This window comes from Anser anser (assembly GCF_964211835.1).
Source record: "Anser anser genome assembly, chromosome: 1".
NCBI classification, from domain to species: Eukaryota; Metazoa; Chordata; class Aves; order Anseriformes; family Anatidae; genus Anser; species Anser anser.
In genome coordinates this window covers 181,649,510-181,668,411 of record NC_139720.1, presented here as the reverse complement: position 1 = coordinate 181,668,411, position 18,902 = coordinate 181,649,510, and the positions used below count along the sequence as shown (strand labels likewise).

At 46.1% G+C, this 18,902-nt stretch overlaps 1 long non-coding RNA gene across 2 annotated transcripts in view; it reads left to right on the top strand.

The window, feature by feature from the left end:
• The window catches only part of LOC310896315, a 29,543-nt gene extending 16,961 nt beyond the window's left edge, over nt 1-12,582 (top strand). For both annotated transcript variants that reach the window (XR_014581381.1, XR_014581382.1), the window contains exons 2-3: nt 4,393-4,612; nt 8,886-12,582. This is a non-coding gene — a long non-coding RNA (uncharacterized lncRNA). The remainder of the gene's footprint in view (nt 1-4,392; nt 4,613-8,885) is intronic.
• The last annotated feature ends 6,320 nt before the right edge of the window (nt 12,583-18,902 follow it).

Sequence of the window (18,902 nt, the reverse complement as noted above, 5' to 3'; positions counted from 1 at the left end):
GAAAACATGAGTTTTTCTTAGGAACAGAGCTGGGAAAGGCCTGTGTGTGAAGGAATGAATGTTTGCTGAGTTCCCGAATAAATCTTAGCCCAGTTTGAGAGGCTCAAAAGACCAGTGGCTTCTTCCATTTTCTTCCCTAACAAAGAGCTGGACCCAAGTGCGCTGAAGTCAAAGAGAAAGAGTCTCATTGACATCAAAGGACACTGAATCAGACACGACGAGGGACAGTCTCAGCCAGGGACCAGCAGAAATAATAGCATGTGATGTACGTGACCAAGTGCCACTAACCAACAGCCCGGATTCCAGGCATTAAACACAGCAAACAGCGAACTCGCGAACAATTCATGAAGATGTGCCAAAAAAATTCAAAGAAAAATATGTAAGGAAACGGCAATGTGTTTGTGGGTATTCTGAGAGCAGAAAAATATGTTATATTTGTGGAATAAATTAGTCTATGGGAAGTGTTCCCTCATCTCAGAGTGGTGTGCAGTTAAGTCAGCCCATCGAACTCGAGCTTCTTTTCTGCTGCCAAAGGAACCAGATAAGTACAGAGCCACAGATGAAACAAGTTTTGATCTGCTTTTAAGAACGGAGTGGCCAGCTACATCTCGTTTCAATAGTTCTCATAGTTCGGATGGTCATTTTTTTGCTGCTATCTGAACGCTTCGGTTTATTCTCACACAAACGCTGACAAGCTTTGGTCTGGTGTTTATCCATATCAGACGCTGCAAAGCTCGTCCAGTCTCTTATCTCCGTCTGATTAGATTACCGTAATGCCCCGCCGCGAGGTTCGCCAGGCTGCTTCCTCTCGCGGGGAATGCCACCGCTGCGAGGGCATCACCCAAGGCACTTGATTCTGATACCTTTGTGCTTTTCTCTGGCTGTGAAGGAAAAGGATTAAATGAAATGGGAAGAATCTGGAGCTGGGGTCCAGATCGACTGGAAAATGGGGTAACAGCAAGAGCAGGCGTCTCTCTGACGTGATGAGGAACAGCACGGTAAGGGAATGAGGGTCAGGCTCAAACGTGCTGCTTGCGTTTGGTCTTCTCCAGACTGATGTGTCAGGGATGCCTGGGGACTGACCTGTGCTTCATTCATGGGCGCTCTCAGGGAATCAAAAGGACCCATTTGACTCTTCCCCGAGGGAATATCTGCTTGGTACAAGGAGTGGAGTGAAGGTGGGACTGGGTATGTCCACACCACAGTGTGGTGGTTTCTGGTGGTAGTTAAAGACTCCGTCAGGAGCTATGTGGGTATTAGCCATGCACAATCAGAGGCAAATGAATGAAGGGTTTTTTGGGTGCAAACTTGGAGAGCCAAGGAGTTTTTTTAGATGAGTGACCAGACCATTGGAAAGAGGGAGTATTGAGAAAGGTAGGGCTCCAGGATAAACTTGTTTACCTGCAGGTGTTGGCAGCCACCACAGCTGCTCAGCTGCAGGTTTGGACATAAGGGTTTCATCCATATTCACTGGAATAAAAGCTGGATTTCTGTTGGGCTTCTAAGGTTGGGTATCAGCCAGAGGCAGGGCACTCTTGGGGCTGTTCCACTGCCATCCGAGCTGCTGGAAGTGCCAGCTCTCCTTGCAGGTGGCAGCTATAAATAAATTCAGGTGGGCATAAATGGTCCCACGGGCTAACCAGTTCTCAGTCCCCATGAGTCCTCTTTGTACCCGAGCATCACAAAATGCTCCACAGACCTTAACAGAAACAGCCTCAAGGACTTTTTCCCATCAGGAAATGTGTTAGATGTCTTTGTCAAGCTCTCACACACAAAACCAGAATGGCATGGCTGAAGGTTGCTTAAATCCCCAAAGATAATGCATCTCCCTGCTTCCCTGGCAAGTCCCTGTCACTGAACATCAGGACCTCTTTGCCTTTCAGACATCCACCTGGCTGCTGCTGCTCCCTGCATGATCGAAATCCTGTTTGATATGGTCCCCTTGCTGGTGTTATTTATAGCTGCTCAGCTTTAACCAGACTGGGCTTTTTTACAGTGGGTTTTTTTTTTTCTCTCTCTTTTTTTTTTTTTTTTTTTTGCTTCAAGTACTGTGAGGGTCTTCCGTGTGACAGGTGCTGCTCAACATTACTTGTTTGCCTTGAAATTTTGTTCTCATCTAGTGATTTTCAGATACATCAGTTGTTCCATTAGGGCTGTCGCTTCCCATAGGCTTTCAGAGAGCACCACATTTTAATCGCTCACAGCCAATGCTGCTTCTCTCTTTGCTCCCCCTACCATGAGCTGGTTTCTGATTGCCAAGGCTCACACACCAATACCTCCCCCTTTTGTCTGCCACAGACAAAGGGCTACTGAGTGCTACTCCGAGGCTCATTAAAGTTCACAGCATTGCTTAATTTTTTGTTTTTTTTTTTTCGAGTTACCATGTCAAATGTGCTTAGCAGGGTTGCTGGCTCACTGCAGTGGTGCACAGTTTGGGTGTCTGTGTGCTTGGCCATGCTTCTGCTGATTGGGGAAGTGTCTGGAGGGGCCTTTGGATGGAAATCCCTTGGCCTGACTGAGCAATGCTGGGGGTTTTCATGTTTCCATGAAGCCTTGGGATGGCCTCTGTACTACCAGGCAAACACCTCTTTCCCACCAAAGGCCTTTCTGCACAGGGCAGAAATGCTGCAGCAAACACAGTGTGAGGCTTGGCTGTCTTACAGGAGCAGATTTACTGGTGGGGATTAAACGGGCCTTTGCCATTGCTCTCCATTAACACCATCCAGCACATGGTTGGTGTCACAAGACGACGTGGACAGGTCTGCAGCTGCCCTCTTCACAGCTTTGACATCCTGCTCATGTACTTCAGAAGCCAAGCCAATTCATGACTTGGTCATGAATTCAAGTTCTCTGGTCTGATCTGACTGAGCGTGGTGTAAACACATCAGAAAAAACGCATACCGACTCAAAACAGCCCTACACACAACAAAGATTTGGGTTAGTCCGCCCTGCAAGGACTGTCCTGCAAATCGTGGTCTCCCACTTTTCAGCTGATGCAGTGTGATGTTGTCTCAGCTCCTCTGCCCTCGGGATCCTGAACTTCCAGTGCAGCAGGAAATGTTTTTGGTCCCACACCGGTGACAAGATCTGCCTCGTACAATTGCGTCTGACTTGTGGGAGCTAGCCAAGCTATTCTGCAACAGGCAACCCGTATCAGATTTCCTGCTCCCCGAGTCTTGGCTTTGCTCTGCTCTGGGGTTTGCACTAGGAGCTAGCCAAAGGCAGAGGGGAAAGGTGGGATATTTTTGCGTAGTTATACAACTTAAAAGCAGACCTAATAAGGTAAGGAATCATGTACATAAGCGGTATAACCTAGTGTCTTTCCCCCATTTTTCCTTGCTCTGTTCAGGGGCTTCATGTGTCCTGAGCTCGTGCATGTGTCCAACATCGCGTGGCTGAAGTCTCCCTGGTCTCTGTGTTTGTCTTGTAGCACAACAGGGTGGTGGTTCCCTCCGAGTCCCTCTGGCTCTGCTTACAGAGACATGTGAAGCAATGATGATTTTTCCCGCATGCCTTCATGGTGCGAAGGAAATGCTGCTGGCCACTTCTACTTGCAATCCATTTAACTGACTTTTAACGATGAGCAGACCTTTCACTGGCAGTAATTAATGCTCACTTAGCTTTTAGCATTCGGGGACTCAAAAGCCTAGGAAGAGTTCATGTCTGAGAGCACCAACCCAGTGCACCTGGGCAGGATGGTGGGAGTTAGTCACAGAGGTGAGCAGAACTTTGAGTTATTTTCAGTTTGGGGGGTCTTGGTTAGTTCTGGTCTATTTACTAATCTTTCTGCTCCACTCCTTGCTTCCAAAGACTTTGCTACACTTCTCATTGGCGTTACTCTGAGCATTCATCTCTGTGTTGTCTGTTTTTGTCTGTGGCTGAGGTGGCTTCCAGGGGCTTCCCTGGGACTTTCCTTTGCCATTAGGAAGGATGAAGTTGGCCAGAGTGCTGTGTGTTCAGTGGCTCCAAGGAGATGATGTGCAATTCTCTCATTGCAAACGAAAATTTCTTGCTTTTTTTTTTGCTGAGAAAGAGCACCCTCCATTCTCAGATACTGTCCACTGCCAAAGGTGTATTGTCTAATTCAGCAGAGCTTCTGTCATGCCCTTTCCTGCCTTTGCTTTGCTTTATGTGAGGGAAAAGGTCTCGTTATTTTTATGAGTTCAAATTATATAGGTGCAATTTTACACTGTGGTAATTGTGCTGACCTAGGTATGATTGCTGATTTCTAGCTCTGTGAATGGAGAATTAGGTCTACAGGAGGTGTAGGAAATTTTTTTTGGAAAGAAACCTCCCTCAGAAGAAATTGGTTTTAGTTTTGGGAAGGATTTTTATAGTTTTTTTTTTTTTTAATTAAATCCAGAGGCTTTTGGAAATTCTTTGTCATTGCAGGCCACAAAGCTGCATTTTCTTCATGTTGCTGAAGCAAGAAATCCAAAGGAAGCAACTACCATTCAAGTACTGCAGCTAATGGCCCATGTTAACAAGTGGTCCTGGTGGAAGTTGAACACAGCGAAATGGGTGGAAAATAAAAACTGAAATGAATGAGATTGTTATCCGTAGGATAACAAAAAACAAAACCCGAGAAGGACATCCATCATTATGTGCTGAGGTAACCACTACATATAAAGTATATTCATGGCTACCACTGAATTTTGTGTGGATTTATCCTAAAAACATTCCTGTTTCATGGTTTTATTGCATTTTAGTGGTGGGAAGTTGGAGCTAATGAGACTGAAGCTCAAGCTTACTCAGGTAACATAAGAAGTCGGAGAGGAGAGATTTCCCAAGCCCTAGGCTGGTTGAATTATTTCTCCTTTCTGTTGCAGAGTTCCTAATTCCAGAAATACAGAAAGAGAGTTTTTACATGGTGATTTACATAGGAAACCACTTTGTGAGTGGTCTGGGAGGTCCTGAACCCTGTGCAAGTTACTGTGTCTCCAGGAGGAGAGAGGGGCACACAGCCAGATAGCATGTAGGGCATCAGGAAGCCTTGGGTTTACTCTCAGGCTCTCCAGCAAACTTGCCCTGGGACTTCAGACAAACCTCTTCACTTCCTTTAGTTTTGTATTTTTCATCTGCAAAAACATGTAAGGCGGCTTACCTGTTTTACCTGAAAAATGATGGGTTCCTATATTAAGTGTTTGGAACTGTTGATGCTAAGCTTTGTTAAAAAGCTATAGCCAACAAAAAAATTGCGATAGAAATCACCTAACCTGTAGCTACCCATTTGTATTATGATTGACTTAATTTTGCATTTCTAGTAAAATTTGTTCTAGAATGTCTTGGAATGGAAACAATGGGAAACCTTACGTGGTTCTGCCACAGGAGGTGATAGACCAGATTGTGTACCTGGCTGCACAATGCACTTACATATTTAGATTGAAAATATCCCCTCTGCCTGTACCCTTGCCCACCTCATGTCAGTTGACCATCAGTGTTACAACCGAACCACTGCTGTTATTGCCTTTGCGCAGCGCCAATTGCCTGCCATCATCCTGTCAGGCACTTACACCTAGTTCTCCTAATGTAATTTATATTAAGCCAATTTATATTCTACAACGAGTGCCTGATGGAGAAGGTGCCCACAGGAGACTCATGTGCTGTTTTCTCTCAATGGTATTTAGCTGATCTGCTGACAGGAATTACCTCTCCCGATAGGATTTGATTCATTTGCATCCTCAGACAATCAAAGCTGATGCAACACAGTCGCTCCAAGAACAATCCCTGTTTTTCAGGGATTGCTTTGCTGTCCTCCCTGTGGGATACAGGATAAGTACCTATAACCTGGTCCTCCAGAAGCCCCCCAAATACTCTCCTGTGGCCTCAGATCAGTTCCTGTGAAGATACATTTACATTTCTATTTATTTTAGTTCTCATTGCATTTGCTTCTCTTTCTCTGTTGAAGCTTTCTCCATCTCTGTCCATCTGGTTTATAGAAACATAAAAACAATAATGTAAATAACAATATGAACAAACAGAACATGTGAAAATTACTCGGCTGCCTGCAGTGCTCTCCTTTCAGTCTGTCAGCAACAGACCCAAGCCCAGTTAGGGTTTTTGCCTACATGAGTTATTTGCCACTGGAACTACACTGATAGAAAACCAACCTGATACCAGCTCCACCAAATCCTGTTAAGGTTTTGTTGCTGTAATTCAGCTTCTTCACCTATTATTTGTATTTCTTTACATCTCTGGGATCTATACAGTGCTCTGCTTGCTGGGTGCTTTGGGAGTACTAGCAATGGGCCAGCAGACAATCCAAAAATAGATATAAGTAGCTTCAGGTCTTCTGGAGGGGTCAAGAGGGGGTGTGTAACATGGCCATTACATTTACTGGAGAGGTGTTGAAATCTGGTGGTTAATATGGGGGCAGAGGAGGCATTAATCCCCTCGTTCTCTCAGCCCCCATTATGTCCCTGCCAGGCTATGATATAAGTTTGGATTCACAGTCACAGTCCCACCAGGTAAGCCTGCAACATCTCTTACAGAGCAAGCGTGAGGAATCCCCATCCCCTCCTTGCTCATGCTCAGGAGCTGAACACCCTCTTCTCCTGCCTGGCACCCTCTGCAGGGGAATCAGTTCCCTCCAAGGCAATTGGGTAACTCCTGAGGAAAATCATAGAGCCATAGAAAGGTTTGGGTTGGAAGGGACCTCAAAGATCACCTAACTCCAAACCCCTGCCATGGGCAGGGACGCCACTCACTAGATCATGTTGGCCAAAGCCCCATCCAGCCTGGCCTTGAACGCCTCCAGAGATGGGGCATCCACAACAAACGTCCCCCACGGCCTGGTTCCTGCCCAGGGAGACCAACTACATCGCCTTGCCACCAGTCCAAACCCCTGCTGGAAGGCACTGCCCCTCAAACCGGCCATAACACGTCTGCTGGTCGAAGAAGGCCGGACGTGACGGCCCCATATCCCGCAGGCTGCAGCGTGGGCCTGCCAGCCCAGGGAGAAGCTTCAACAGCTTCTTTCTCTGTTGACCTATTTTTCTGGGTGACATTTTCTGCTTCCCCTTATTGTTCTCCACCGAGTTTGCAGCATGACAACCTCGGGGCACTGAGGGCCCTCAGATCCTGCCGGCCGGCACAGGCCCACCAGCCCTGGGCTCCTGGCCTGCTCCTACAACACTCTGCAGATTTCCTCCTTCCATAGGTCAGCCTGTGCTGCATGGCAGGGATAGAGAACACCGTACGAAGCCCAGACCAGCACTTAAGCCAGAGATGTACCCTTTAGTTATTTTTTTTTTCCTTAGTGGCTTTTATTTTATGCGCTGTAGAGTTTTCCAGGCTTTGGCTCCCGGCCTTCCTAAAATAATTATGCGACTTTGAAAAAACAATTCATTTTTTCACCACTTCTCCAGCGCTGCCAGCTTTTTGTGGCTTTATAGAAAATCTTGTGCTATTTGGTGTTTTGCCTAAAGTTACATGCGATTAATCAAAGAAGCTCAAGCCTTCACTGAAAAATACATCCTTAGCTCAGAAGCTGGAGGATCCAGTCTCTGAGCCCAAAACTTTGAGACAGCCACCACATGTACGCGATGCCCTTTCCATATTTCTTTCCCTCCCTGCAAGGTGTAGCCCAACAGCACGCCCCAAGTACCGAGTCAGGGGCACAGGCAGCCCCACCAGCGGTGTTAAACAACAATTTTCATTGTCGTGGTCCGCAGGGCTCCTGCAAATTAGCACAATGAGACATTTACCAGCACAATGAGACATTTACTGGAGGGCCGATGGGGCGCTGGCCGTCCCCCCCCATGCATGTTAGCTGCAGCTGGCGTGGCACGTGCTGCCCGATCACAAAACACACGCCTGCAGCTGCACATCCCCCCTGATCACATCAGGGCCAGCTCTGCCCTCCATCACCACGCTTAGGAGCAAAAAAAATTAATAAATAATACACCAGAGGAAAGATTAAGCCTTTCAAAAGGAAGTAAATTATTTGAATGAAAGTATTTCAAGGAAGTGATTTTATCACTCTGAAATTTTATCCATCCTTTGAAAAATAAACAACCTCAGTAACTACTTTTTCAGGCTACGTTTTGCTGGCAAGTTTTATCTGCAGAAAGGATTAGCTTATCCGTGGATGGGACGTGCTGCACACACCCTGTTCCCATGCAGATTTGTGCGGAGTGGAGCTGCCTTTCCAGCTCTGCGCTAGGACATTTTTATGTAGCTAAATCAGATGACTGCAAAGACCATTAGAGCAGTTTATCGCTGGAATCTTCAGGAACACACTGTACCCGAAAGGAAAATGCTCACTGATAGGGGAAGTGCAAGATCTGTGATCCTTGTAATTATGCAGATGATCTTCTCCAGAGGTCTGTGGTATGTGAGCAAGTCCACCGCGAAGGCTTCTGGCAGCAGCACTTTAGTAGCCCACTGAAATCCTACTGCTCCGGCTCCCAATCCACTTGGCTGCAGCCCTGCCTGGCACATTATTGTGGATGGTTTTGTTTCTCGCTGAGGACGTTACAATTTTGGCATCCAAAAGGCTTTCTGGAGTTAAAGTGCTGCTCATCCTGGGCAGTTTCGCAGATATTTGCACCTTGCAGCTCACCAGTGGTGGAGACACCCGACAGAAAGGGATGAGTGACTTTCAGAGCAAGATGCCACTATCACCAGCACAGACCGGCAGTGTGCAGGTCTGTTACTTCCTCCAAAAATATTAATCCAACACCTGGCCCAAGGAAGTATCCCCAGCAATAAGTACCTCAGCAAAAAGAAACCTCTCTCCTCCCACAGCAGTGTTTCAGCTTGATATGAAACCAGGTGTGAGAGCAGCATGTTCCCCAGCAAGAAACAAAACTCACATGTTAAGAATATGGAAGGCTCCAGGCAGGAAAGCTGCCTGGTGATATTTGCGTTATAATTTCTTATAGGGGCATTGCAGACATCCGAAAGAATTGGGAACTCGAAGAGGTTCTCCTCGAGGGACTGAGAACACATCAGTAGTGTGACTGGCACAACAGAGGTGCAAAATGCTGCAAGATTTGCTGCTGGTGTCCTGCCTTGCCAGGTGAAAGCCGTCCTCCTCCCAGTAACACTCTTCCCAGAAAAAGCATGTCCTTGCCAGAGATCCCAAAGCATCCTAATGTTGCAGGGCTGTACACCTCTTGTGACCCCAGGGCAGCCTTTCAGTGCAAGAATACAATCCCTGCATCTTCAAATTGATCAGAAAAAGCAGGACTTTAATTACAAATATGCAGTGGAGAGTACGATACGAAGGACACAGTGTCTGCTTCTAACCTCTAAGAGTTTATCGTGGAGATTGTAGGAAGGGCTAGCTGGGACTCGGGCTCAGTGTTCGGGACATGGTCCTGCCAGCCCCGCTGCCCCCCTCGGGACCTGGTTGTGCTGGGTTGTGCTGTACCCATCCTCAGCAAGACCCACCCCCTTCCCCGTTAACCGTAGTGCTCGGAGTAAGGAAGATGGGAGATGGGAGTAAGGAAGCCGTTGTTCCAGTTTTCCTGATAAGGACCTGGAAGGAGCGGAGAAAAAGTGTTTTGCGCAAGGCCATAAAGGACAACTGTTTCAAATCTGGGAAGCAAGCCTGAACCTCTTGACTCTTAGTGCCCTTTCCTCTTTGGCAGTAGCCTGACACACTTTTCCAGTCTCCGGGAGCTGAGGCTTCAAATCTCCAGGGCAGAGGACAGCCAGGCTGACGCAGAATGAAGCTTTGGTGCCTTGCTCTTGAAAGAGCTCATGGGACGTTTTTTGATATGACCTGTACACGCATCTGGGCACGCCACGTGAACTGCAACAGGCTGGCGGACTTGGTAGGGAAATGGCCTGGAATGGCTTTTGGAAAAATTATAAAAGCCCACTGCGAACAGAGCTGTGCACCCAAAGCTCTGCATTTCCAGTCCATTTGGGACCAATATGAGTTCACCCATGCAGCTAGTAGCTACAGGTGGCGAAAATGAAAATTGCAGATGAAGAATTTAAGTATCTGGGCATGTTCAAGGGGTAGCACATCAAGTGCTAATTCCCTGTTGCCCGGTATTATTACAGGGAGCCAGAACAGAGAGAGCAGGGATCTTCCGCAGTGCCAAGTCCCAGACTGAGAACTAGATACATCCCATTCCCACAGTATATTATAAAATTGCAACAGACAGCTGCAAGGCAAGAATGAAGGCTGTCATGCAAAAGCATGGTTGGAAGACAAGTTGCTGAAGGGATAGGTGGATGTTCAGAGCAGAAACAAGCAGTTATTGGCAGGATGCAGCCCTTGCATGTGGTTTATCTGCCAACAGGCAGATTTATGCAAGAAAAAGCTTAGCTGAGCTAATCCCAGTGCTGGAAGCCTACAAGAAGAAGAGCCGCCCATACAGGAGCGAGATGTGAACCTACGGAAATGCACTTAACAAGGATGATATATTTTCTTATATCTTGGGGGGCGTTTCTGTTAAGGTGTTCAGTTGGGCAGCATCACTGAACCTGGAGCTGCTTAACCTTGGGACCACAGGATGGGGATTCAGGCAGCTCATGGCCAGGACTTGCTTGGATGGATAACCTTGTGATGGATCAGCAGCCCCTCACCAGCATGGGGGCTCTGCTCTTCTCATGCTGCAGATTGCCGTGCCCGAAGCACAGAAACATATATATTTGCCTATGTATGTATATATGCCCGAGCATATAAGAAGTCAAACAAAGCATTACAAATGTACAGTGAAGAAATAACAATCTGCCTTCTTTGATTAAACAGCCTGATTTACTGGGCTAAACAATAGGTTTATTGCTCTGTGCTACGTAATTGTTATTAGAGGATGCATCTGGTCTCTGCGTAGAAATGAACTTTTGTGAAGCTAACGTATTCCAAAATAGGAGGAAGAAAGCAACTGTCAAACCAGGTCTATACACACACACACAAAAAAAAAAAGCTGGAAAAAACAAATAAATTTTGAATGATATATACTTAAAAAGGTTGTAGGAGAGAGTGGCTCGTTGATATTATAGTGGCCGAACTATGACATTTATAGCTCTCCTCCTGACTGCTCACTGGAGGTTTTCCTTTTCTGCTGAGCACCAGCAACCACTACAATACTTAAAGAATTTACTGCCTTTTTTTTTTTTTTTTTTTTCCCCAGATGTGGTGTCACAACCACTTTTGAGCTTGCTGGAGGTGTCCAAAGCTTGCAAAAATAATGAATTCTGCTAAGTACCTGGATAAATGTCCAGGGCAGAAAGTTGATCTCCAGCCTGCATGAGCTAAAAGGTGTTCCTGGGTGGGAAGAGGAGCATCCGGAGCGGGGCACAGCTCCTGCTCCTCAGGCTGTGCTGCTTAATGTGGAACCAGGGACTCAGAAATGTCTCATGGCTGTCAGCACTTATCGCTGTCACAAACAGGGGAAAAAAAAAAAAAACAAAAAAAACCAAGCAAGCCCACAGCAGTGTTAAGGAGATTAAAAAGACTGAGTGGTGAGACCTCACTTGGGTCTTTCTCAGTTTTTTAATGAGGCATAAAAAGGGCCTTTGAAGGTGGGTTATTTATTTTATTTTTTTTTCCTTTTCCTGTTTGTTTTGCTACATTAGAAATTTAGATTACCCTTGCTTTCCCAGGAAGACTCAAGTGGTGAACGACTTCCAGCAGCACAGGAGCTTTGCAGCCACCAGCAACGTCCTTCTGCCTGCCAATGGCCATGGCACCCAAGTGGGTGCCCTCCTCATCGTCCTCATGCACAGACAACACCTAAGGGCGGCATTTTTGTTGGTGATGAGAGATTTTCACCTCTCATCCTGCGACATCCTCAAAGGAGGTCAGGTTTTTGGAGCTGATGAGCACACATGCCATGGAAGAAGTCAAGGTGTACTGAGGTTCTTCAACGTAGCAGCGAGAAATTAAACCTTTCTACACAAATAAGCTAAATAAAGCTCAGACCAGTTACAAAATTCACCTTTCTCTTTGGAATAATTTACTCTTAATACACTCTTAGCCTGGGAGAAACACGGGACCTCCTAGAGCTGTAGGATTATTTGTATGGGAGCTGTAGTTAGGGGAAGAGATTGAACAGTGAGTTCAGGGGTAATAAGTTGGTGCCATTCTTAAAAATATGCACACTCACATGTCCAGGTGCTTCAATTGCAGAAGGCCACATCACTGAGGAAGAGGGCAACTGCTAAGGCTGGTTTGCTTCTTACACGGACTGGGGCTTTCAAGCCACCACACTCCTGTTTGCGTCCTACCAAACTGTACCGTCACATCCAGGCGTGCAAGAAAATGTGAGTCACATCCCTTCAAAATTAGGAAATGGGTTTTAAAAAGTACCCATTTTCTGAAAAAAAAAAAAAAGTGCTAATTTATTTTTCTCTCTGTATCTGTCAGAGTCACAGCTTTGGAGGAAAAAAAGTTAAATTTTTAAGAAAAATCAAATGTAAGATTTTTATGTAATCCTGTGATCCAAGATGATGATGTCTTATGAGATCCATCACGCTGTGATACTTGCACTTAATTTGTGAGGTTAAGAGGCTGGAAACTGGATACACGATTGTCTTATAAAAATGCAAACAAATCAAAAAGGTCTTCAGCTTTTCTTCAAGCAACAAAAAGCTTAATAAAGAAAAGATGTTAATACTAAAACTGCCTCATTTCTGTCTTGCTCTGCTTCTTATACCAGCCTCCATAAGTTTCAAGTTTCCCCCCTTGAAATAAATAAAAAAAAATGTAGAGGGAGATTTTTTTTTTTAACTTTTTCCTTAAATCTCCCCTCTTCTTCCCTTTTCTATGTAAAAGGGTGGAGGGGACAGCAGGACAGAGCAGCCCCAGCTCCTATAGATGGGTGTTGCACCTACAAGAAAGCAAAAAGCACAAGGCTGGAGCTGTACCCCCAGCTAACGCAATGGGTTGCCCTAGGCACTGCGCTAAATACATTAGCACTGATGAATATACATATTGGAAGATTAAATCTACTTCCTAATGGAACTTCTCACTGGTAACCTTTTCTTCTTGTGCCTTTGAACTCCGCGGCTGAACTACTGCTTTGGGGTGGAACGGCTTCCTGAGTCAAAATACTTAGGGTATGTTCATCATCAAAAGGTTAAAGAAAATGTGCACCATCCAGAAAATAGATTTGGTGAATGAAACCAGTGAAACCAGTTTCCATAAAGTGCCCTCAAATTTAGGTCTTGATCTAGGAATTTGTTTTAAAACATTAATTTTCTCCGTGGGAACCCTGTTACAGGCAGGGGGACCTCATACAGGGGAAAATACAGTACAAGACTATCCCTTTTTCCTGATGCTACAAAAGTCATTCAAAACCTATTTCCAGCCTGGCTGAATACTCCAGAAGAGCTGGGCTCCAGCTGCAGGTGCCTCATCCACCAGCCAAACGTTGCAGTGCTATTTCCCCAGCTCACCTTATCTCTAAAGCAAAAAAAAAGATGCTGTTGCAGTCTTTTGGCAAGAGGCAGCAGCTTTGTGACCTGGCGTTACAAGGCTGTTTCTCCATCCAAAGATCTGGCAGCAGAGGCCTCCATCTGAAGACGTCCTTCCAGTGAAACAGTTTGGGTGGAAACACCAAATCAAGCCTGTTCATACAGGCTGCATCACCCCACTTGCCCCAGGATGGCGTGCAGCCCCCCTCACTTCTGTCTAGCTTCAGGTAGGGCCAGAAGCTGGTGGTGCCCTTTGAGCGTCCTGTAATGCTGGGCACCTCCAAGCCAGCTGGTCCATCTCTGTGCCCTCGGGAGGACGTGTTGCCACAACCACTTCTTGGGATTTTAGTATGAAATGTGAGAAAACTGTCAAAGCAAACAGCTCCTTTGGCAGCTTCCTAACCCCTCTGGCCCTTGGCCTTTCCTCTGGAGCAGGGCCAGCTGAGGGGACCCATCCCACAGCTTCCCCCAGGGCATTTCGGGGAGTACCAGCCGCATCCCGCTGGGTCTGCTGATGGATGAGAGCTGGACTGCCCAGATGCCTCTGTCCTTAAAAAGGGTGCACCACTGCAGGGACGAATCCTATGGGTTTCTGCAGTGCCTCCCCAGACACTAATGCCAATGAAGGTGGCAGAAGCTTGGCTGCGGAAAGCTGGAAGCCAGGACAATAAAACAGGATTATTTGTTTTTGAGGTAGTAAAGCTCTTTTTTTTTTTTTCTTTTTTTTCTTTTTTTTTAATTGCCAATAAATAGGAGAACTGTGGGGTTTTAAAAGTAGGAAGATGAGAGAATGAGTCAGACAGTTGCTGACCGCAGCTTTGCCTGCAAACTGGGGAAATGCAAAGAGAATAATTTCTGCGCTATAGAAATGTCTAATTATCATCTGCCATCTCAAATGCCTCCAACAAGAAACTCCTGCAGAGACCTTTGAAGCTATTTTAATGCAGAAAGTAGGAAAATACTCTGTCAAACTGAACCAAGATGCAGAATGTGATCACATAAATCCAGCATCTTGGAGCACAGCCCAGATGTTTCTGACTTTGTTGGTTTTTGCTGCAGTTTAGCAATTCAGCAGAATCACGTTTGCAGCCCCGGATCTACTGGTTTTGGTAGTGATGTTACTTGAACTAATCGCTTATGTAAATAAATGTTTAAAAACCTACAGGAAGGCTGAGGCAACTGCGAAGAAAAATAATTGCAATTAACTTGCAGTAATATATTAGGGGGTTGCAAATTATTATTATTTTTCCAATTCACCGAGGCTTTATTTTTAGAGGGGATAAAAAGCTGCTAAGCCTTCAATTCCTGACATTTCTCTTTGGAGTGAGAACAGAGCGATAGCAATTAACGGGGAGGTCTCAGGCATTGCCAATGGGCTGAGGCTTGTCCGGGCATTTTCATCTTTCAACCCCTTAAGAGAAAGAGGAATTTGTGCAAAGCTGTGCAAAGATAATTATTGGGAATGAAAAGAGAACAGCATCGTTACGGCTTCAGAAAAATAAAAGAGCTCAAACCCAAGTATTGTGACCGCTTTGGGAGACTAATATCTGATGATACATTGACTTAACTAATTTACTGCATGCCGTTTTTGGGGATGGCCGTGTGCCCTGTACCTGAAGGCATCCTGCACACCCTGCTGAGACAGGAGGATGCTGCCTTGGTGTGTGCATGGGTATCCCAGGTGTCAGGAGGTGTCCGTTCTCTGCAGCCTTCCCCATCTCACCCTTGGAGGATGAGCACGAGCTCATCCAGTGCCCCGAGCCCACCGCTGCCCGGCTCCCACCCCGAATTAGGCAGAAAACATTCCAGCTGGTGGGTGGATGGGGGCTCACTTCAGACCTTTAAGAAGCTGTTCATCATGGTCTTAGGCAGCGGGTGGATAACGCTGCCCGTGGGACAGTCGTCATCACCTTTCCCGCTGGCAGCGGCGCTGGAAAGAGTTGCGAAAGAGCAGTAGGTGCGGGAGCCCCGAAAACGAATCTCACAAAAAGTTATCCTTGGTGGGACAGAGCTTTTTGCCTTGAAATATCTTTTAAATTCAGCATCTCCGGTGAAAAGAAGAGAGAAAAGAAGCGCTTAGAAATGTTTATTAAATAAAGCAGGGTTTTAAATCCGTATTATTGTTGCAGGACACAATGGTCGTTACTGTTTTCGCTGGTAAGTGCCAGCGTGATTTAAAGCTGCTGACAGCACCAGACGCTCACAATGAAATCATCTCTCCCTCTCCTCCGCACGGCTCGGGCAGACACTCATTTGTATGTATGGGTTCAGCCTGTCTGCTGCGTCTGGCCAGAGCGACAGATACTAATGGCATATGTTAATTACAACCCAACAACTTCCTTTCATTGGGGTGTTTATTGACAGCCTCACTTCTGCCCATCGAGGCAGCTGGCGCGGGATGCTGGGGCTGCTCAGGGCCACGGGATCTTCTCCATTCGGGCCGGGGATGTTGCACCACATCGCTCCGTTGGCCAGAGAATCCAGCATCCCATGAGAGGTTTTGGGGTTTTTCCTCCCCTCTCTTTTCCTAATGTTGCAGAGGGCTTGGAGAGGAAATGGGAGCTTGGGAAGAAATTCTCTTCGTGGCCGCCAGTCTCCTGATTGCTCCGGGTGCAAACGGGATTCAAATAGCTGGAAAATAACTTGATAATTTGGAATTTAGGGGGATTGTCAACTGTCTGGTGTAACTGATGAATGCAGCCAAACAGGTTTTGACAGGAACAAGAGGTGCTGTTGTATCATGCAGAGCCAGGACACGTAGACCCTAGTGTCCAATTTTTGAGCACAATCAGAGACAAATATTTCAAAGGCAAATGCAAGAAATATTTAAAGTGACAATTAGGGATTAATATTTCAGGTGAAGTTTCCTTATCTTTCCCTTAACAAATGGTTTCTGACATTGGAAAAATGAGAGAAAAAAATTACTTTTTAAGAAAGAAAGGATATCATTTTCTCATTTCTAAACCTCTCATCCTTACTGAAGAGCATCTATCCCAATGGTTTCTTATGGCATGGTGGTCCAAGGTGGTCTGTTGATTATACATCATATTTAAAAGGATACCCAAATCATGTTTAGTTTACGGTACTTGAATTTCATGCAGTTTTATTTATATCTCTGCATTGGCCAGGAGTCACGGCCAATGGAGCAGGGCTCCTACAGCCAGGTTCTGTAGACACACAGAGCAAACTCACCAAGCTCAAGGTGTGGAAAAAAACTCAGATGCAGGACCACACGGAGACAGAACTGAGCAATACCAGCAGCCTATTCCCTGCTGCCTTTTACAAAAATCGCATTACTGAAAAGACATTTTCAGTTTTTGGTTTGTAGGACATAGCTGCATGGATAATGGGAATCTTTGAGGCAGCATGAAAGAAAAAATATGAGTCTCAGCTTTTGTTCTGGGACTGGTTTTGATTAGTGTCAAGCCCTGTGTGAGGTATGCATGAGTGTGCCTCTCAGTGTGCATCAGGCTGCATTTGGCATTTGGGGACTTCACTTAGCACTGTGCTGCTCTGGTGACTACGAGTTGTTAAGTCCCTGCATAATTCCCTACAGTCTTCACTCATCTGGAAGCAAAGTGTAATTAGCAGTTTTTGCCAACTCACTATTTAACTCTTTTATGGCCCTTTGTGTGTGTGCGTGTGTGTGCTGTTCATTCACAAATATCCAAGCCAAAATGCTACATCTGCTTGAATTTGCTGAGATGTGCAAAGAGTTATAGTAGATTAGTGAAATACAGCTGTCATGGAATCATAGAACCATAGAACCATTAAGGTTGGCAAAGCCCTCCAAGATCATCTGGTCCAACCATCCCCTACCACCAGTGTCACCCACTAAACCATGTCCCTAAGCACCACGTCCAGCCTCTCCTTGAACACCCCCAGGGACGGTGACTCCACCACCTCCCTGGGCAACCCGTCCCAGTGCCTGACTGCTCTTGCTGAGAAGAAATGTCTCCTCATTTCCAGCCTGAACCTCCCCTGGCACAACTTGAGGCCATTCCCTCTAGTCCTGTCACTGGTTATCTGTGAGAAGAGGCCGACCCCCAGCTCCCCACACCTTCCTTTCAGGTAGCTGCAGAGAGCAATGAGGTCTCCCCCAAGCCTCCTCTTCTCCAGACCAAACAACCCCGGTTCCCTCAGCCGCTCCTCAGGACTTGTGTCCCAGGCCCTTCACCAGCTTCGTAGCCCTTCTCTGGACAAGTTCCAGGGCCTCGATGTCCTTCTTGTAGTGAGGGGCCCAAAACTGAACACAGCACTCGAGGTGCGGCCTCACCAGAGCAGAGTACAGGGGGATGATCACCTCCATGGTCCTGCTGGCTGCACTATTCCTGACACAAGCCAGGATGCCGTTGGCCTTCTTGGCCACCTGGGCACACTGCTGGCTCATGTTCAGGCAAGTATTGACCAACACCCCAGATCCTTTCCCTCTGCACAACTTCTGGGCCACTCTGCCCCAAACCTGTAATGTTGCATAGGGCTGTGACCAAAGTGCAGGACCCAAGGTGAAGTGAAGTGAAGGACCTGTCCTTCCCACACAGCTATTTTCTCTTCTTCCTTCTGTATCTAGTTTACCTTCTTGGGGTTAATTATTTTAGCTCCTGGTCTGACCAATTTTGTTGCACTACATTTATAAAATAAAATAAAATAAAAATAAAAAAATCTGCTCGAAACATGTAAGTCATAACAATGGCCAGCTGAAGAAGAGTTTTTTATTTTATGTAAGTAGATCGTTCTCAAATTACAGTGACTCGCTTGACGTATCCCATTTAGCCCTGGAGGCTGTTCCTGTTCAACTCAACATTGCTCAGTGGGGGCACCTATAGGGTAGAGGCAGGCCAGGAGATGCTTCTTTGTGGCCTGCAACAGCTAGAGGAGATGGAGAGTGGCTCATTGCCTTCTCACGAGGGCATGCCTCTGCCCATGCAGGGCCACTTGTGTCTTGTTTCTGCTTTGTGTGGACCCAGGGCAGAGCTGAACGGGGTTACCCATGGTCTCTGACATGATTACCCATGGTCCTCAACAGGACTGGAAAAGTCCTGTCTGGGATGAGTAAGTCTGAACAGCAAAATAAACAAGTTTTTTTTCATCATTTGCATCCAGCAAAATCCCCCCACACAATCACTTGTCACAGACACCAAACACAGGCCAGAAAGCATGTCAGATGAGCAAGGGTGCCTGGTTTAACAGCCTCTATTGAGAATGACTTTGTTTCTCATTCAAAGACAAGACATTTAATTATCTGGTCATACATTGTTCTCACTCCCCATGCTACTGGGCTGATGGAACATTTTAGTTGTTTATTGAGATGCGGGAAAGCCAAACCTTTTGAATACTGCAACAACGAGGAGTTTGCATGCATTCTACTACTCCTCTGTATCTTATAAAACAAAAAAAGAGACTGTTCACAAGACAGAGGAAAAACAATGACTTTCAAGATGAGACAAGCACAGTAGATACTGAACTATAACAACCATATAACCAGGATGTGCACATGGGTCTAGGTTTTAACGAGAGTTTACAAA